Genomic DNA, 22,091 nt, shown 5'->3' on the forward strand with positions numbered 1-22,091 from the left:
TAAACAAACACGGCAGTCAGGCAAAGGGAGAAATATTCTGATCTCCAGCTACCATTTAACCCATTCCGCGCTGAGCTACTCCTAACAACTGCGGGAGCATTGGACACTCTCGCAGGGAACAGAATGTGTGCCCGGTGCATCCAACGCTCAATAATGGAGGGATTAATACGTTTTTTTTTAAAAAGCCCTGCCAGTTTTTTTTTCCAGATGAATTAAAATGACTTCAAAAAAAATGCTAAAAAAACTCATAAACAACTAAGTACCATGGGGATGTATAAAATGTGATTTGTCAAGATCTGCTCCATCCTGAGGTTATTGTGAGGCCTGTCAGGGAAGCGCTCGCTCGACACTTAAACTGTGGGATCTTCCCTGTGTCTTTCCTTTAGACTGCACTTCAAACGGGTTTTGGGGAAAATTGATGTGCCAAACAGCACATATTACGATGCAGCGTCGCATTTTGGACGGGTGTCGAGGCTGGGGGCCGCTCTCACGGTGCAGCACTGGGAGCCCACGGTGACAAGCGTCTGAACACTTGAGGGGTCAGTCCAGCCCGAGTGGTGTGTTCAGTCCAGACCACAGGTCCTCATATCAAAGTCTCCCCTTTCCCTCCCCTTCTGTCCCAATGGCGTGCAAGCCGTTATTTCTGTACGGAGCACGTGTCCGTTCACAGTCAGTCTGGAGCAGGTTAACTGGGGAGAAACGCCCAGCCTCGCAATCCTTGGTGTACGGTTTCACATACAGTGCTATCCTTGGCCCTTACAAAAATACCGTCAGACTCCAGCTTGGGCTGCGCGCCAACAATCATCACACACCAGGAATGGGTCAAAAGCAGAGCTGCGAGATATCGGTTATGATATCAGAGCAATTGTAGAAGTGTACAACAACAAAAGAAGGACAAGTTTCCTTGCTTGTGTTTATTGACCTGAAGCCACTTGCGCTGGTTTGAGGGCAGGGACCGGGGATCTTACGTTTTCTATCCTTCACTGAGAGTCAAATCTCCAGACTGCACCTTCTTTGGTTTTTCCTTCATCAAAAGCTTTGCTAGCCAGCCAGAAATGACCGTGGTTTGACTCGATGAAATGTCTGTGCTTGCAAAATATACATTGTCCCAATAGTTGGTGCGTTACGAACATGAGCGCAACCGAGAGAGGAAGGGTAATTGGAATAGATTTCTCTTCAACTAGAAGCCTAGGCCGTGCATTGACACAAATCCCCAGTAATATTCTTGTAATCGCCTGGGAAGCAAAGTTTCAATCCGTTGCAAATCCGCGTGTTGTGAACTACTCTATAGCACACACGCAGCATTTCCTAATGTCAACTTGCTGCCCTGATGAATATTTTCAGAGCCAGTATTATGGGGAGAGATCTGATCGTTAAGAATGAAAATGTTTGCGTTTTCATGACGTGTGTATGGGGTTAATGTTGGAATTATTAAAATATAATAACGGGGGGGGGGGGGGAGTGTGAGCAGAATGAAATCGCGCGTTCTTGGCTGGAAAGGGAAAGTCTTTTGGAGCGGCGTGAGGTCCTGCGAAGCGTTTTATAGATGCTGGTCTTTTCCTACATGCCTGCATAATTTGACACGAATGGTGCTAAACTCTGAACAGCTTGCTCTGAATTGCATGTTCTGTGTTCCTGGTTCAAATCTCCAGAGCCCAGATTAATGGCCTCTGCCTCTCAGGCTGGTGTTAACCCTTGATGCAAACTCGGTGTCTGCACATAAACGACAACTTCCAGCCGCCAAACTGCCGCCTATACTTTGCAGTAACTATGTGTGTGTGGTTATAAACTCCAGTGATGCAGTTTTCGGATGCTGGCAGAACAATGCAGACTCCAAATCCAAACCTAGGGGCTCTCTATTCCGTCCACCCGACTCCTGCTGCAACCCCCTCTGGTCTTGGTGTTCCCTGAGGTGAGTTCCATTGATCTGAATGGACAACTTTCAACCACTGGGATGCGGGGGCGTAAGTAACGTCGTTGGTATTCAGGAACACCCAGGTATACATCAGTGTTGAGGGGGGGGGGGGGGGAGTCATCCAACTTTGCAACAATTTCAGGAGCATTAAATGATGGTTCAGATGTTTAAAGATGATCGAGAGGTCAGTCCAACAAGAGGAAATGTGAAATGTCACCGTCTCTCCTACTGTGGGATGCCCAAACACACCAGCTCCCCCCAACATTAGAAGCAGCCGGCTGCTGCTGAGCTCTTCCTTTCCCCCAGCTGAAGGGCCAAGCCAGCTTGGGCTGCTCCAGAACTCGACCTTCGTGAGCCATACATTTGGGAAGTTTGTTTTTACAAGTGTTTACTTCTCCCCATCATTGGCCACAACCATAAACTGAATTTGGCATCAATCAGGTCCTGGACACTGCCCCCTTTTTGCAATGCGCGAAAAAGCGCCTCTCTGAGGGCACATTTCAACACATTTTACTTTCTTATTTTTTGAAAAAGAAGAAAACAAATTATTTCCAGACTGTATTCCAGCTTTGAGACTTCCCTCTCCACAGCCTCTTCAGGATGGCATTTTATATCAGTTGGCACTGCCACAAGTCAGTTAGGGATTCCCCAGGAAACTTGATTGCAGTTTAAAATGCTGCATTTGTCTCAGAAACAGTAATTTTTCCTTTTTCCAGGGAATATGCAATCAACTGGTTCGCTTCCCTGAAACACTAGAATTTCGTGGACTGCATTTACCCAAAACTTACGTCAAAACCGATACCCGAGTTTAGGAACCAGTAAATAACCAATGCAAATAAATGCAACACGACCATTAGACTGTAAGCTTTGGGAGCAGAAGGCCATTTGGTCCATCCGTCTGCTCCACCATTCAATGAGATCATAGAATCCCTGCAGTGCCAAAGGAGGCCATTTGGCCCATCGGGTCATCACTAACCCTCCAAAACAGCACCCTGCACAGATTCACTCCCCCATCCACCATGTCTTATGCCTGCAACCTACCTGATAATCAAGGTTTAACATGGCCAATCCACCTATCTTACATATCTTCCGACTATGGGAGGAAACTGGAGCACCTGGACCAAGCCCATGCAGACACAGGGAGAACGTGCAAACTTTACCCATTCATCGAAGACCATAATTGAACTCGGTTCCCTGGTACTGTGAGGCAGCAGTGCTAACCAACGTGCCACCCCCTTCCCCCCGTTTCCCCCCCAAGTTCAAGAGTAACAAATCCTATCAGCCCAACACCACTGCTATTTGAATTTAGATCAATCATAGAATGGAATTATAGAATTCCTACAGTCCAGAAAGAGGCCTTTCAGCCCATCGAGTCTGCACTAACCCTCTGAAAGAGCATCCTACCTAGGCCAAACTCCACACAGACAGTCATCCAAGGCCGCAATTGAACCCATGTCCCTGGCGCTGTGAGGCAGCAATGCTAACCACTGTGCCACCTGATCATGACTGATCTGAAATGATAATCCTCAACTCCACTTTCCCGCTTTATCCCTAGAACCCTCAATTCCTTTGCTGATTGTAGATAGGACAATAAATGGTTATCTACTGCATATGCTACCTCATTCTCAGAGCCTTTTGTCTTTACCTGCTCCTCTGTCACTTCTACTGTTGTGAAGAGCATGGGTATGCTCATTGGGAAGATGTTTCCACCTGCGTAGCCCGGAAATAGAACAAACATAGAGCATACAGTGCAGAAGGAGGCCATTTGGCCCATCGAGTCTGCACCGACTCACTTAAGCCCTCACTTCCACCCTATCCCCATAACCCAATAACCCCTCCGAACCTTTTTGGACACTAAAGGCAATTTATCATGGCCAATCCACCTAACCTGCACATCTTTGGACTGTGGGAGGAAACCGGAGCACCTGGAGGAAACCCACGCAGACACGGGGAGAATGTGCAGACTCCGCACAGTGACCCAGCGGGGAATCAAACCTGAGACACTGGCGCTGTGAAGCCACAGTGCTAACCACTATGCTACCGTGCTGCCCTAAATGCATGGGAAAAGGGGTGGGGGCGCAAAATATTTCAGGTGGACTGCGACTGACAGAACTTTGGTTAAGTATAATGCACCTCTCAGTAAAAGTATTTTCTAAATCATGAAGAAAATCATTATAAGAATCTATGACTTCCATTTATACCAAACGCAAGTGCCTTTGAGCAGTGCCTCACCCTCAAAAGTGGCTCATCAATCTACTCTCGGGCATTTTGCTTTCACAAAAATCAAGCAAGCGCAAGGGCCCTTTGGAGGCTGCTGAAGAGGTTAACCTGAATGATTGCAGGAATAAGGGATATTAGCTCCAAGGTTTGGTTGAAGAGGTTGGTGTTGTTTTCATTGGAGCAAAGGGGATTGAGGGGACGTCTGATAGAGGTGCACAAAGTTACGACATATTTGAATAAAGCAGACAAAGAAAGCTTGTTTCCATTAGCTATTGGGGCAAAAACTAAGGAAACACAGATTTAAGGTTTTGGGCAAATGATGCAAAGGGAAATGTGCAGAAGGATTTTTGTTTCTGCAGTATATGGAATTCAGCCTATGTGGGGGGTGGAAGCAGAAATAATCAATCATTTAAAAATTAAATTGGCCGTATGCTGAGGGAAATAAATTTGCAGACAAAGATAGAACAGAATAATAAGACTGACTGGATTGATCTGTATAGAGCCAGTATGGATTAGTTGGGCTGAATGGCCACCTTCTATGCCATTCTAACACGAAGAACTTAATATGTAACCTGATCTTTTGCATGGGGCGAGGGGGTGGGTGTTGGTAGTGTGGACCTATGTAAAGAAGCAGCTGAGGGTTTTGCTGGCTATAGCTCTGAAGTGGCAAAAAATAATTGAGGCAATTTGCGCATTGCAATGTATCAGTGTTTAAGCAACGCTAATCAGCTATGCATATGTTTTCTTGGAAAAAGTTGGCACATCTCCAATCTTACAGTATAATTTCACGGAAACTTTCCAGGAAATTCCAGGCCATCATTCCGTCGTGTGAACGTTTTCCCAGCTAATTTTCCTCGCACTTGTTTTCTCTTTATTATTTGGGCCAGGAGGGGTTTTTGTTTCAGCATTTTTGCTCAGCAGTTGTGCTCAGCCGTTTCCAGCTGCTGGTGTATTTTGCACAAGATAGGGAACATTCACTGTTCCATGGGTACTGCGAGAGAAAGCCTCCTAATTTAATATCTATTTGTAAACAATGCCAAATCATTCCTCACACTTTAAAAAAAATTAAAATGCTAGTGTATTGTGCTTCTTATTTAGGATATAATTCCTGTAACTCTGGTATAAATTCCAAAAATGCCGCTGGATTGTGGTTTTGACAGAAGGATTGGTGAAATATCCTAAAACCCTGGTACAATTCCAAGAATATGACTGCAGGCTTTGCAGACAAGTCATCCCAGTTATAAATGGACAAAGTGCCGAATTCCAATTTCAAAAATATAGATAAAACCTCCCGGAATCTCACAAAATAAAATTTGACCCCATCCAATCGCAATAAATAAATGGCCCAGCCCACAACTGGGCCATTTATTGAACAAGAGTTGGCCTTACCATCGAATGCAATTTTCAATGTAGCCGCACACGATTGCGGGATTGGCATGGCCTTCTCTTCCAACTTTCTTTGTTAAAAAAAGGGCAGTACAACATGGTTGACAGGAATGGTAAGACATTTGCTGGCTGTGGAAGCGGGCTCAGATCCAATCCACGAATGCCATGTTATTGAATAATTTGATTATATAGCAGTGGTTATATAGATCAACCCAGACAGCCTTATTCCTCTGTTCTGTCCTTGCTTTAGGAAGAAAAGCGTAACAACAGATGATGTTCCTAATTGTTGCTGTCTGTTATGAAAATAAGCAACTACTATCCTTGGATTTCTATATTTTACACACCACCCCAAAAACAGATAGAAATCCCAAGCTTCACTTCAGTGACAAAGAAATTAAAAGATAAATGGATTTAGCATCAGGGAACAGGACCAAGTACTCCAAATAAAGCATATTTCTCCCCAAGGAATTCCTATAAGAAAATAAAAAATGGTTGCACTCTAAGATAATTAAATAGTTGTCTGAAATATTTTATGGTCCTGAGACTAAAACTCTTATCTGACTGGAAGGTTGGAACTGCCTGTGCAGTCATTTTCTCTTCAGAATGTAAGGTGTGCACAAGTGGATAGCACTGTGGTTTCACAGTGCCAGGGTCCCAGGTTCGATTCCCCTCTGGGTCACAGTCTGTGCAGAGTCTGCATGTTCTCTCCGTGTCTGGGTGGGTGTCTTCCGGGTGCTCCGGTTTCCTCCCACAGTCCAAAGGTGTGCAGGTTAGGTGGATTGGCCATGATAAATTGTCCTTAGTGACCAAAAAGGTTAGGAGGGGTTTTTGGGTTACGGGGATAGGGTGGAAGTGAGGGTTTAAGTGGGTAGGTGCAGACTCGATGGGCCGAATGGCCTCCTTCTGCACTGTATGTTCTATGTTGTGTCTGTGTTTTAAAAGTATTCAAGTGGTCTGTTGCAATTCCTGGGCACTTTATAACCTTAGCATTGAGTCGTTCTAATCTGACGAGTAAGTGGACACTTGTGCATGTGCAGAGATACACATGCACAATGCTCCTTCCTGTTGGGCAGATTATGATTTCATGCCACTCACAGTCCAATATATAAGTTGAGTATTGCTGGCTGCAATTCAGTTTAAAGTTATGGATCTTAGACAGCAGGACAGTGTAACTGAAGGCTTGCTGAAGGAATAGTAGCTAGGTTTGATACATGTTTTGATGTACAGTTTCACAAAAGTCATTTCAAAATGTACTTTTTTAGCCAAGTGAATTTGGAAAGGCCAGTGGCTCGAAATGAAAAGATTTCTATTCAGGGAGATTATTAATCATCCACTAATTTATCATGTGCTGTTACTGATGCGCCAGTGTAGTTTATGTAACATCATCCTGACATTTCCAAGTTTTTGTCAATATGAAGGTGATCTTGGATAAGCTAGCTCCAGGCAGGAACAAATATCTACCTAAGAATGCCTCTACATATTACATCACCGACAACATCGATCAGCTTTAGGGGCATTGTCAGACCCAAAACTAGGGGTCTCCCATTTAAGACGGAGAAGAAATGTGTTCTCTCAGAAGACCATGAATCCTGAGAACACTCTTTCCCAGAGAGCGGTGGAGGCTGGGTCGATGAATATTTTTAAGGCAGGAATTGATAGATTATTGACTAACAAGGGAGTCAAAGGTTATCAGGGGTAGGTGGAATGCAGAGTTGATGCCAGAATCAGATCGATCACGTTCTTATTGAATGGCGGAGAAGGCCCGAGGGGCCTACTCTTGCTCCTAATTCCAATCCTCGTAGGTATGTTCTAGGGAATCTTTCCATTGCATTCAATCTGAGATTCAGTGGAAAAGTATTTGGACAGATATTAAAAATACAGAAGCACTGGAAAACTTTGATGCGGTTGGAATGTTCACTGCTAATAGATGCTATCCTGGCACAATGAGCCTGTACTGAAACAATACTAAAAGTGCAGAACAAAATAGGCAAATGTACATTGATGTGCTGGTAGCAATTACACGTGGGAGAGTGCTCTTCACTCAGTAATGATGTGCTTCAGTTTCAGCATAAAACAAGTCTGAATCGCAGTAAAGTGCAATCATTCACATTCAGTAATCGTCAAGGACCAAATGCCTCATTTCCTTTCAGTCTTTCGATCATTACCAGCAGTCAGGTGCTGTGTACAGTGCTGCCTGCATGGATAGTGTGGATATCAGACTACCTCAACTCGATGATAGTACAACCGGATGTAGCTCTCTGTTATAATGTTATCCCATTGATAGCCACATGCTTGTCCCAAACCCAACCCCCTTTTGTTCCTCAGAATGATAGCTTCAACACACTCACTGTTATCTTCCCAACCTCCCACCCTTCCCAAGAGGATCCCAGAGTGCTTCTCTAGTACAGAAAGTTTTGATGTCTCTATTAACCTGCTTCAGGATGACCTTGCTTCCACCTCATTGCTTTAATCCCTACAGGGTCTGGCCACAGTCCCTCAAACCCACTTTTCAGAATGTCGCCTCTGCCAATCTGCAGCCTTTAGCCCTCAGAAACTCTTGGTCTGAGCGCTAGCTGTACTTCCTCCATCTTTTGTAAGAGTGTTTTAGCAAAGGCTCGTCTGTATGGAAAAAAACCTCACGTGCTGAGAGCACGTAATTACTGATTGATGGGTTCACTATGGAACAGCAGATATGCAATTCTCTACAGAGTGAGTTATATTTTTAACTGTGTGAAGAAGAGTATGTGCAGTGCAGTAGTCAGACATCTTTCCCACAGTAAGGAAAGAAAGATGAAAGAGGGGATCATATCCAGCTAATGTTGTACACTTACTATAGTGACAGGTCAAGTGGCATTGCTAAAAGATAGGGGAAGGTCTCTTGTGCATCCTCTCGTCGGTACGGAACATGAGGAAACTGGAAAAAAATGGAAAGTGAAGCACCACACATTAGATTAGATAAAAATAGGAAAGTACTTTGGATCATGTTCCTCATTCACCACCAAACTGAACAGTTCATTTCAAATAAAATGATTGAACTGTGGCATCACAGTTTGGGTTTCTAGTTTTTATTTCACATTTTAAAACATGGTATTGAATGTTTATTTTAGGCTTCTTCTCTGTGCTTTCCATTTTTCCTTCATTAAGAAAGGTTACATGTGAAGGAAGATTAATAATGTAGAGCTTTCCCAAATGGCCAGTTTCAATGTAATCTGACAATGGGAATAAACAATTGTCTGTATTACTATTGAGATGTGAAATGACATGTTTTTATCTCCAAGAAAACATTATTTAATTAACATGGCTATAAGATATTTAGCAGGCAAATATATGGCAGAGCTCCTTCTAACCTCCCCCTTAATTTTTATGTTTATTCTGTGTTATCGAAATAAAGAATCATTTCACCATTTTTCTTTCAGGGGAGGATTGTCATCAGGTCTTACTGGTTAAAATTAAATGAGGCAACCTTATTTACCATGTGTCTAAGCATGTGTGTGAAACAGATTTAATTTTAAGTGAATATGTAGAGACAGTGGATGGGATTCTCCAAACCCCAGCCTCATGTATCTCAGCCGGTCCCGTTCGCTGGCGGCGGGAATATATCTTCCCGCCGCTTGCCAATGGGAATTCCCATTGTGACCACCCCACACTGCCAGGAAACCGGAAGGTGGGGGTGCACTGTCGGCAGGAAAAGTGGATCGCAAAAACCGGAGAATTCTACCCGGTTTTATAATCTAAGCGATTGTTAGTGTGATAAGAATGTCTATTTAATACTCCCTTTCACGTGCTTGTTCCTTTGGTGATGAATGTTAATATTAATGAATGGAACATTTTCTATGTCTGTCACAAACGGGCAAGAATTTTGCTGCGGCTTTCAGGCTGAGATATGGGTCAGAAGCCTGCACTATATGTGAAGCAGTCACTCACTGTGATTTTCCCTAGAGCAGTCAATTAGTGGCCAGAGGGTGGGCTCACCTTCCAAATAAGGATGCTGGACAAGCTCCTAAAGCTGGAGGACCAATCTGCCTCTGTACTCCAGCCTGAAATCAGCAGAATGGAAGGTAAGTGAGGTAGAGGACACTTCAAAATGGAGGCACCCACTCTTCAACACTTTTTTTCTGGTAGCCTTCTGTCTCATAAGATTATGGTTTGCGCTGCCGTGGGGAGCTCTGTGTTAAACATCGCCTGGTGTGGCTCAGGATGTTACCAACTGTCTTGTGCATGCCATCAACCACGTATAAGTCATCTGTCAATCCTGTGGACATGGTCCTGACGTCCTATGGGGCCCCTCTCAGACCTGGCAGTCTCTGTTGCATTCGCTGTAGGGACAGTGGACTGTGAAGGTGCATGATGCATTGGCCTCTGTTTTCTCTGGGCCATATCATCAGCGAGTTGAGCTTCTTGTTTCTGCTCACCTCTTCCAATACCCTTCCAAACAGTCAGCCTCCAGAGATCACAGCCATCAGCGACTGTCTCCCAGATGTCAGAAACAATGTCCACTATCTTCACTGACTTGCAAAAGACAGTTGGCGAGATGGGTGAAATAGTCCCTTGAGCTGTACACTAGGGAGAACCCTGTCAATGAGGAAACTCTAGACCAGGGAGTGCGGCCCACCAAGTCATTAAAAAAAAAAAAATTTTTTAAATTTTTTAAAAAATAATTTTTAATTATTTTTTTTAAGGTTAATGGGGGGGCTGTTGGGTTACTTACTGGTATAGGGTGGATACGTTGACTTGAGTAGGGTGATCATTGCTCGGCACAACGTCGAGGGCCGAAGGGCCTGTTCTGTGCTGTACTGTTCTATGTTCTATATGAGGCTCCGAGAATCATAACCAGGTGAAGTAATTATTTTACTTAATATACTATGCGGCGCTTCAAAATTGTGAATTTCTGAATGTGGCCCTTGCACGGAAAAGTTTGCCCACCCATGCTCTAGACATTATAGAAGGCCTGCCTGACATGATAATGCTGGATTTTGAACCCACAGTGGAGAGGCTTAGCACACTTATAGGTGGAGTTTTTGATACCCTAGAGGTCATGACCCAGTGGCCGGTTCACCTAACAGAAGGTTTTTAGTTTATGACTGCCGTTCATCAAATGAATGAGGCTCAGCCAATGCAGTCGCCCTGGACTTAGGAATGAGTGTGGGCTGATGGAATTATCACTTTCCAGGGCCTCTACTTGGTGACCTTGTGCTGCCAACAGATGTTGAGGATATATCTGAGTCAGTGAAGGTGGAAACTGTTCAGGCTTTTCCCCTGCTGTTGTCCAGCTCTCAACACTGTAGAAAAGTGCACTGAAGGTGAGGGCTGGGTAGACTCACGTTTGGTGTTCTCAGTCAGATTGCTGTTGTTCCACACTGCCTTACTCAGCTTGGACATAACAGCTGCAGCTTTTGCAATCTGCATGTTGATTTCAGCATCATGTGACAGATTGCTAGTGATTGTGGAAGGGAGATATGTGAAGCTATCAACAACATCCAGCGTCACATTATCAATGCTGATAGATGACGGTATGGCAACATCCTGTATAATTACATTTGTCTTCCTAATGCCGATGGTCAAGTTAAACTCTTTACAGGTGTGAGAGAGCCTGTCCAACTTCTTCCATCGGGCAGGAGATACAGAAGTCTGAGAACACACACAAATAGACTCAAAAACAGCTTCTGTTACCAGGCTCCTAAATGACCCTCTTATTGACTGACCTCATTAACACTTAACCCCTGTATACTTCATCCGATGCCAGTGCTTATGTAATTACATTGTGTACCTTCTCTTGCCCTATTATGTATTTTCTTTTATTTCCTTTTCTTTTCATGTACTTAATGATCTGTTGAGCTGCTCGCAGAAAAATACTTTTCACTGTACCTTGGTACACGTGACAATAAACAAATCCAATCCAATCCAATCCAATTTGTTGCTAATGTGTTCCTGGGTATGAAATGCTAGTGCAGTCTTATCAGCATGGATCAGCTCTCTGTTGAGGGCTTGATGCATCTTTGTCTAGGCTCGCAGGAAGGCAAGGGTGAACAATATTCTGTCAGTTCTGCTATGTAACGTGAAGGCATATGACAGCAGCAAAGAGGTGAATATGCCACAGAGTATCTGTGCCAGAACACAACCCTCTTTGACCCAACAGAGGATTTCAAAAGCTGCCCTTACCCATCATGTTGTTACGGAAAGAGGAGATCACATTGAGCAGCTTCATCAGGCAGCCAGTTTTCTCCAGCAACTTAAATAGACTGCATCCGCTCACATGGTCAAATGTCTTGGTGAGACCGAAGAAGGCAATTTTTGAGGTCTCCTTTGTTCACGGCAGTTCACTTGCAGTTGCCGAACTGAGAAGGTCATGCCATTGTAGATCTTCCCATTCTGAAACCACACTGGGGTTAAGGATAGATACATTCAACCAGGCTCTACAGTCTGACAAGGGCAAAATGAGCGAATACCTTTCCCATGATACTCAGCATGCCTGAATAGTTGTTAAAATCGCTGTGGTCACCCTTGTTCTTGTATATATTCAAAATCTTTGCATTGCACATATCCTGTGGCACAACCCCCTCCCTCGAACAGAGACATTTGTGCAGATGCTACAGGAATATCAGTTCCCAATACTTGATGAGCTCAGGTAGTTAAAGCATTAGCACCTGGAGCTTAGTCCATGGCAAGTGAGTCAATGACTTTGCTAAGCTCGGCTGCTGTGGTTTCGATACTCAGCTCTGTCATCACGGGTGTCTTTCTATGGTATCGAGAGCTTCCTCATAGACGGTGTTCTCTCTAGAATGCAACTCAAGGTAATGTTTCACCCATCTCTCCAACTGTTTATTGCAGTCAATGATGGCCTCCCCTACCTTTGTTTTCAATAGAGCTGTTTTTCTTTGTTGATAGACCTGTTGTCTGTTTGATCCCTTCATACATGCCCCGATCATTCCATGTGTTGACGGACATCTGGATATTCTGGCAAAGTTGTAACCAGTAGTCATTGGCGTACGGCCTAGCAGTCTGTTGGACTTGACTTCAAGCGGCTTAGTGCATTCAGAGTCCCTCGTGCAATTAATAAGAGTGGACCGCTTGGCTTCAATGACAGGTTCCACAACAGTGACGTTAGCCTCGAACCAGTCAGCACTTTTCCCTTGCTTCCTACATGGTGAGCGTGCAGTATTGTAGGTGCCTCAAACTATGTTCCATTTTGCTTCAGCACTCTGTGGGAATGCTGGAGAGCACCTGTTCAACCTCGTGAAGGAACAGTTGTTTTTTTATCTGGGTAGGAAGTATGGCTGACGTTGATACAAGGACAGCATTTCAGCTGTGAATGAAAAACCTCAAAGTTTGCATTCTAGCGCTGGTGCACATCAGGGAGTGTGATCTGCATCATAGTCAGCAATGTGGTAGCTGTATGTGTTCAGGATGTTGTTTAGAGAGTCACGTCTGGTGACGATCAGATCCAACTAATGCCAATGCCCTGATCTTGGATGTTTTCAGGACACCTTCTGATCTGGTTTGTTCTGAAAGAAGGCATTAGTTACACAAATCTCATGGTAGCAGGAAAGCTCAAGCACTCTCTGCCCATTCTCATTTATCTTTCCCAAGCCATGATGTATGAGGCAGGAGGGCCATGCCTCATAGTTCATGACCACTCTTGTGCTGAAATCACTTAGCAGCCAAAGATGTTCTGAGCTAGGGATTCTGTTGATAGCAGTCTTATAGATCTGCGCCTCTGCACTGGACTATAATGTAAGAGCAGAGATAGTCATATGGTTAACTAGCTATGTTTGAGCCATTTGTTGAGGGTAACAGGTTTCTTACAGAGAAGTCCACATCTTGCTCAAGAGGTTCCTCTGAGCTCTCCCCCTGCCAGATGGCTGAATAATGTTTTTCTCCTGTAGGGAGGCTGTGTCAATGTTCAGCCTATCAAGCTTCACGTTGATCCCAGCTGTCTTGTGGACATTATCGACCAGCTGCACATCATCTGTTAAATTTCAAGGGCCTAACGTTCCTGCTTGCCAAAGAATTGGCATCTTCTTTCTTTTTGTTTGTTTGCCTGGTGTAATGGATTCCGTCGCCTGTTGTGTGGACTTGACATTCCAAGTACCTATTGAAGCAGATGGACTGTGGCAGGTCCGTAACGTACTCGTCAAGATTGCCTGTCCTAAGGTGGACATTGGCTGACCAGTGGAATACGATGTTCCCTCTTACCATTGGAGATACCCTGTAACACCTGTTTTTTATGCCAAGCGATTTGTGTTTATCATTCGTAGTTGCTGTCTCTCATGTTGTGTTAACACTCAGCAGCGGAACTGGAGTGTCCTCTCTCAGGCACAAACCTGTGTAATATGTGTTTTTTCCCCCTCCATGGGTTTCAATTTTGTTTTTTAAAATAAATTTAGAGTACCCAATTCATTTTTCCAATGAAGGGGCAATTTAGCGTGGCCAATCCACCTACCCTGCACATCTTTGGGTTGTGGGGCGAAACCCATGCAAACACAGGGAGAATGTGCAAACTCCACACGGACTGTGACCCAGAGCCGGGATCGAACCTGGGACCTCAGCGCCGTGAGGCAGCAATGCTCACCACTGCGCCACCGTGCTGCTCCTAAACCTGTGTATTATGGAGACCCTGGGCTGCCTGAATGCCTGAGGCCCTTTCTCGATCTTTTTGCTTGAGCCCAAAGGTACGCAAGACACTATGTTTGGCACCGGTTTGATTCCAGGAGTTGCCGGAAAGATGGACATTTTTTATATTTGAGGGATGGTGCAGAGTCCTTCTATAGGCCGGACTGCGGCTGCTGCTTTACCCAGGCAGGCAGAGAGGGCCTTTGGATCTGTCTGAAATGCTGCCTCTGGCAGCCTCCTGCTTTGGTCTGTCAGTTAGACTGGACTATTCACTGCCTGTGGGCCAATTGAAAAATCAGCATGCAGGTGGCCCTGTTGCCAACCACAACCACCCTCCCCCTCCCGTTCCCCACCTCCTCTGCCACCTATTCACCCTGGGGGCAGGATGGAGCTGAATAACTGGCACCCATGTCAGCAGCACTATCTTTGATGCCCACAGGCCTCTGATCCAAAGTTCCAACTAAGTGTCAGTTCAGAGCATTCAGAAGCCAGGTACAGCATGGTTAGATGGAGAGTGAAGCTGTTTCTGCTCTGGCCTAATGATGCACTTTAGGTCCATCCTGAGTCATTTGAATTAAACCATTGATACATTGTTTTCATTTCCCACACCCAACATCCTGGGGCCTCTCTACATAGGATTGGGAATATGTGCTAATTAGTATTTGGCAATTTTCATGTTAGGAACTGTTTTAAGAGCGACAACATTTTTGACAATCCACCAGTATACAGGAGCTAATGATATAAAATGGTTTCCAGAGACCAGGAAGTTCTTTGGAGCTGTTCTTGTGTTTCAAAGAACAATACAGCAGAGGAACAGGCCCTTCGGCCCTCCAGGCCTGTACTAGGCATAAGACCAACCTTGGCCAAAACCCTCAGCACATCCTAGTGCCGTATCCCTCTATAGCAATCCTATCCATCTATTTGTCAAGGTGCCTTTTGAACACCGTGAATGTACCTTCTTCCACAACCTTTCCTGGCAGCGGGTTCCAGGCACTCACCACCCTCTGTGTAAAAACCCTGCCTCGTACATCTCCTCTAAACTCTGCCCCACAACCTTAAATCTATGCCCCCTAGTGACTGACCCCTCCACGCTGGGAAAGAGTGCCTGCCCCTCATAATCCTGCAGACCTCCATCAGGTCACCCCTCAACCTCCGTCGTTCTAATGAAAACAATCTGAGTCTATTCAGCCTCTCCGCATAGCTAACACTCCCAGACCAGGCAACATCCTGTAAACCTCCTCTGCACTCTCGCCAAAGCCTCCACAACCTTCCATAGATTTTTTTTCCAGAAATGTGGCATAAGTCCCGTTATGCCAGATTCCTGAAAAAGTAGAGCAGGAGCAAGTTTGAGAAATTTCCTGGCCAATGTTTCCTCCATGTTACTGGAAATGTACCGCATTGAAGTCAATTCCTGTGGAGTGAGCTTTCCTGGAAAGCAGTAGAAACCTTTGCGGTAAGGAGATGATTTACCTGAGTCCAGCTTCAGGAAACTGCTTCTATTCACTGCATACAAAGCTGCACTGGGTTCTGAGCAATCCTTGTGATTGGTAACAGTGGTGAGTTGTTTAACAACCAATACTTTGTATTTAAAACACAGAGGGGTGATTTTTCATATTCAATGTTGCATGGAAACTGGCGATAGCAGATCAACCACTCGCCCGCCTGCCCAGAATAGATATCTGAGCAGTGTGGAAAACAGCCGACCAACCCACTACCACCACACTGAAGGAGCGGCAATACAGGAACTTCAGGTGCAGTTTCTGGATTAAGGGGAATTAATCCCTTCACCAAGAGCAGTTCAACTATTTCACACGGCACCACAAGGAATTTACTTTTGCGATTATTTCAAAGCGTTTAATTTCTCGAACAGCAGGAATTGCAAATTAATTCCACTCTTTACGGCAGTCATAAAAAAAAGAAAAGCTTGCATGATTTTATGAGAAAAGTGAATGAAAACTAATATTTTTAAGTGTGGTTTTCCAAAATACATGCCGTGCAATTTTCCACACTCTCCCTCCAGTCTTATTTACAATTTCTGCAACAAAAGAATTCCAGCCAGTCAAATTGGCAGCAGGAAGCAGTCCTCTTCATTTTAGAGCCCAGTTGCGCCAGGAAGTGCGGCAAGATATTTAAATTCCCTTGACATCAGCGGGGCCGGAAAATCCCACCGGATCTACCCCCCGGGAGTATTTTGTGGTGTCGAAGGTGGCCCGCCATTGGCTGGCAGATGGATAATCTGGCCTCACCACTGTGAAGGGGGCTTCCCGTTGTTCGCACCCTCCACTGCCAGGAGACCCATCCAGGGGGAGCGGGGTAGGGTCAACGTCGTTGGGACCATAAGATCCCGCCGGCAACATTGGCTGGAAAATCCCACCCCAATTGTTGATTGAAGCAATCCACAAAGATAAATAAACAATAAAGTTCTGTAGTTCTAACATTTGATAGCTTTGATTCACAGACTATGTGATAACAGAAAATGATGTGTAACTGTGGCTGTGGATATTTAATATAACAGGAATGTTATAGGCTTTTTAGATATTTTTAAAGGATGTCTACCCTGGGGTCCTACTTCACTCCTTTCATATGGGAGGCAGTGGCAAAGTGGTATTATTGCTGGACTAGTATTCCAGAGATCCAGAGCCAGTCTCTGGGGACTGGGTTCAAATCCTGCCATGGCAGATGGTGAAATTTTAATTCAATAAAATAATCTTGAATTAAAAGTCTAAAGATGACCATGAAACCATTGTTGATTGTCATAAAAACCCTTTAGGGAAGGAAATCTGTCCACGTGTGACTCCAGATCCACAGGGATCACCAAGCCAGCGACACACATATCCCATGAACAAATTTTAAAAGTTACCTGCAACCCCTCTGATGCTTAACATTGGTTGAGTGCATGGGGTAATTTGGCATGATTTTCCTCTTTAATTATTCTCTCAGTTCAATGCCTGGTTTTGCTACTCTTTGGAGCATGACTATGTTTGAAACTCGGCACATGTACCATGGAACACTGCATAATACAGTAGCAATGTCCTCCACCACGCGATGCAGAACATTGGAGTAACAACACACCACATATGGCAACAAACTTTCTTTAACCCTTTAAAAGTGAATGCAATATTTTGTGCGTCACATCCAAAACAAACATGAAATTGCAACTTTCTGTTTTTCCTGATGAAATAAATCGGGATAAAACTCACAATTCCAAAGTAGAGATTGAATTTACCAGCAGACAGGCAGACCCAAAATAATACCATGGCTGCTAAATTTCACCATCTTAGAAGCCCCGATTAGTTGCCAGATATTATTTTAAAAAAGCTAATTGCAAAGATAACCAATGTGCTAATCATGTGGGAATGAATCTGGTGTTTGCGACAAATCAAAACATTGAAACATACGAAATACTGAATGTAAAAGACCGAGATCCATCTAGTTCACATTCTATTATCTCATTAGTTGTCCAAAAATTTAATTTGAATTTGCTTTATTGTCACGTGTAACAATGTACAGTGAAAATGTACAGTCCAGACATGTCGTTCATACATGAAAAAACATAGGACATGCATAAATACATAATGTAAATACATAGGCACAGGCAGCGGGTGAGTATGTGGAGTGTAGTACTACTCTATAGAGAAGATGTGTGAAGAGATCAGTTCAGTCCATAAGAGGGTCATTCCAGGAATCTGGTAACAGCAGAGAAAAGAAGCTGTTTTTGAACCTGTTAGTGTGTGTTCTGAGACTTGTATCTCCTGCCCGATGGAAGAAGTTGGAAGAGAGAATAACCCGGGTGGGAAGGGTCTTTGATTATGCTGCCAACTTTCCCAAAGCAACGGGAGGTGTGGACAGAGTCAATGGTGGGAGGCGGATTTGCATGATAAACTGGGCTGTGTTTATGACTCTCTAGTTTCTTACGGTCTTGGGCCGAGCAGTTGCCATACCAAGCTGTGATGCAGCCAGCTAGGATGCTTTCTACGGTCACCTGTAAAAGTTGTAAGAGTCAGTGCGGACATGCCGAATTTACTTAGTTTCCTGAGGAAGTATAGGTGCTGTTCTGCTTTCTTGATTATAGCGTCGACATGGGTGGACCAGAACAGATTATTGGTGATGTGCACATCTAAGAATTTGAAGCTGTCAAATATCTCCACCTCGGCACTATTGATGCAGACAGGGGTATGTACGATACTTTGCTTCCTGAAGTCAATGCCAGCCCTTTAGTTTTGCTGACGTTGAAAGAGAGATTGTTGTCGTTACACCACTCCACTAGGTTCTCTATCTTCCGCTACAGCAAAATGGAAATGCTAACTTATCATGACAATTAATCTCTTATCACTCAATCTGCTACAGTTGATTGTAATGGTGGAAAACATTGGGAGTCATAGATTAAAAGTTCTTCCCAAGCTACACGTATATATGTCATGCCTCAAATTACTCACAAAGCAAATGTGAAAATATTCAGATAGAAATCTAATTCACCTGTGAATGAAGACAAATCCCCACTTATCTATGATGACACAAATAACCTTCTGGAAATACTAGGGGACAGATTGTGTAGCATGAAGGAGAAACTGAAGGAAATCCTTGTTAGTCAGGAAATTGTATTGGGGAAATTGATGGGATTAATTCCAATAAGACCTCAGGGTCTGTGGCTCTGCATCCCAGAGCACTTAAGGAAGTGGCCCTAGAAATAGTGGATGCATTGTTGATCATTTTCCAGCATTCTATAGACTCTGGAAGAGTTCCAGTAGATTGGCGGGTAGCTAATGTAACTTAATGTAATTTTAAAAAGAGGGAGAGGGAAAATGGGGAATTATAGACCGGTGAGCCTGACATTTGTGGCGGAGAAAATGCTGGAGTCAATTATTAAGGATGAAATAACTGAGCATTTGGAAAGCAGGGATCGGATCAGTCTAAGTCAGCATAGATTCACTAAAGGGAAATCAGGCTTGACAAATCTTCTGGAATTTTTTGTGAATGTGACCAGTGGACAAGGGTGAACCAGTGGATGTTGTGTATCTGGAATTACAAAAGGCTTTTGACAAGGTTCCACACAAGAGATTAGTGAGCAAAATTAAAGCTCATGGTATTGGGGGTAATATATTGACGTGGAACTGGTTGGCAAACAGGAAGCAGAGAGTGGGAATAAACTGGTCCTTTTCAGAGTGGCAGGCAGTGTCGAGTGGGGTACCGCAGGGTTCAGTGCTGGGACCCCAGCCCCCAGCTGTTCACAATATACATTAATGATTTGGACAAAGGAATTGCATGCAATATCTCCAAATTTGCAGACGGCACTAAGCTGGGTGACAGTGTGTGCTGTGAGAAGGATGCAAAGTGGCTGCTGGATGACTTGGACAGGCTGGCTGAGTGGGCAAATACTTGGCAAATACAATATAATGTAGGTAAATGGGAGGATATCCACTTTGGTGGCAAAAAAAGGAAGATTATTATCTGAATGGAGGCAATTTAGGAAAAGGGGAATGCAATGTGATCTGGGTGTCATGGTGGAACAGTCGCTGAAGGATGGCATGCAGGTACAGCAGGCGGTGAGGAGAGCTAATAGCATGTTGGCCTTCATAGTGAGAGGATTTGAATATAGGAGCAGGGATGTCTTGCTGCAGTTATGCAGGGCCTTGGTGAGGCCACACTTTGAGTATTGTGTGCAGTTTTGGTCTCCTCGCTTGAGGGAGGACATTCTTGCTATTGAGGATGTCCAGCGAAGATTCACCAGACTAATTCCCTGGATGGCAGGACTGACCTATGAAGAAATACTGGATCGACTGGGTTTGTACTCACTGGAGTTTAGAAGAATGAGAGGGGATCTCATAGAAACATATAAAATCCTGATGGGACTGGACATGCCAGATATGGGAAGAATGTTCCCGATGTTGGGGACTTCCAGAACTCGGGGTCACAGGCTAAGAATAAGGGGTAAGCCATTCAGCCCTAAGACAAAGAAGAATTTCTTCTCTCAGAGCGTTTTGAACTTGTAGAATTCTCTCCCACAGAAAGCTGTTGGGGCCAGTTCGTTGGACATATTCAAGAGGGAGCTGGTCATGGCCCTTGCGGCTAAGGGGATCAAGGAGTATGGAGAGAAAGCTGGAGTGGGATACTAAATTTGCAAGATCAGCCATGATCATATTGAATGGTGGTTCTGGCTCGAAGGGCAGAATGGCCCACTCCTGTACCTATTTTCTATGTTTCTATGTGATGCTAACGTTCCCCCCCCCCCCCCCCCCCCATGTATTATAATTAGTTTCAGAAGCACATCAACATAACCTGAGAACATAGAAATTAATAATGTTGTATCTGATGATGTAATTAATGTTTTGTGTTTGGTTGACTGCCAAGTGGGATGAATTAGTGGCTCATCTAACTAAAAGATGTTGCTCTTGTACGTCCTTTCTTTGGAGAATGGCGTAAAATTGTGGAAGGATTTTCAGCCTGATTCACAATCACAAAAAGCCCCAAATGGTCTCACAGAACTATCTTTATGCCAGCTTATATGGTGATTCATCCTGTAAAGTGAGAGGCTTTAATGGACTCCCCTTACCCATATGATATGGAGAGTCCTTTACATCCATCAGACCCATACATCCCATTGGACGCTAACCTTACAATTAAGAACCAGCATTCAGCCACTACCTCCAAGACACACTGGAATTAAGATCAAACACTGACTGAGGGACAGGAAACCAAAGGCTCTCCCCCATCCAGCTGCAAGTGAAAGCATTCAATTTTTACTACTAATCTGCCTAAACTCTAATTATCTGCTCAATTTCCAATAACAAAATACTGTTTAAAGCAAAAAAGAGCTAATTTAGTAAGGAATGTTGAAATTCTGTCTTGAAAGGGTTAAGTGGGTGTCCCTCTGTATTGGAAACAAAAATTAACTTAAAAACAAGCCAAACTATCTGTCAGCCAAAGGTGTTGTCATGGTGACCTCTTTATCCAAAAACATATTTCATGGAGGTTGGATAAACTTGCTATCCTGGCCACTGATAGCTGTTTTTATTGGCCAGTTTTTCTGAGGTCACCTGGACTCTGTTGATTATGGAAAACGATCCAGAATGTAGGCAGTGCCAAGATTTGTGTGGAAGCATTTCAAAGCCCGCATTTGAAAGATTGCTGCTGCTGGGGGTCCCGTTGTCTGGTTAACCAGCATCTGCAGCCAGGAGGACAAAAGGTTATTCCATCAATGTAAAGGATGACTCCAATCCACATCTTATATTCCCTCCATGGAGTAAAACTGGAATATAGGAACAGGAGTAGGGCATTCAGTCCCTCAAGCCAGTTCCGTTCTACAATTAGGTCATGGCTCTTCTATATCTGAACTTCATTTTAACCTCAAGCCCCATCTGTTTCTTATCTCTTAATACGATCCGGCCATAAATATTCCTGAATTTGTTTTTCGATCTCAGCTGTGAGGATTTCAATTGGCCTAGACTTAGTACCTTTTGGGGGGAGAAAGTTCCAGCAACCACCCCCCCCCCCCCCCCCGCCCCCCGCCCCCCCCTCTCCCCCAACAACATTGCATTGCAGACTCACCAATAACACTGGTAAAATGCTATTGTATGCTACAGTGTATTATCCCTTCAGTTTGATTGGGCAATGTGCTGACTGTGTCAACTCATTATGGGACATCACTCAGAGACTGAAAAACATGATGGTACAATGGGTTCATATATTCCCTCAACTCTAACTTAGAGTTACGGCGTGGTGGCACAGCAGTTAGCACTGCTACCTCACAGTGCCAGGAACCTGGGTTCAATTCCGGCCTTGGATGACTCTCTGTGTGGAGTTTGCACATTCTCCCCTTGTCTGTGTGAGTTTCCTCTGGGTGCTCCGGTTTCTTCCCACGGTCCAAAGATGTGCAGGTTAGATGGGGATGTGGGGATGTGGCAGTGGGTGGGGGTGCGGGGGGGGGTGGGTTGGGCCTAGTTGGGTGCTCTTTCAGAGGGTC

At 44.3% G+C, this 22,091-nt stretch overlaps 1 protein-coding gene across 1 annotated transcript in view; it reads left to right on the top strand.

The window, feature by feature from the left end:
* Positions 1–22,091, top strand: part of tgfb2 (transforming growth factor, beta 2) — a 92,758-nt gene that overhangs the window by 1,694 nt on the left and 68,973 nt on the right. The window lies entirely within an intron of this gene.

Source organism: Scyliorhinus canicula, chromosome 1 (assembly GCF_902713615.1).
Source record: "Scyliorhinus canicula chromosome 1, sScyCan1.1, whole genome shotgun sequence".
NCBI classification, from domain to species: domain Eukaryota; kingdom Metazoa; phylum Chordata; class Chondrichthyes; order Carcharhiniformes; family Scyliorhinidae; genus Scyliorhinus; species Scyliorhinus canicula.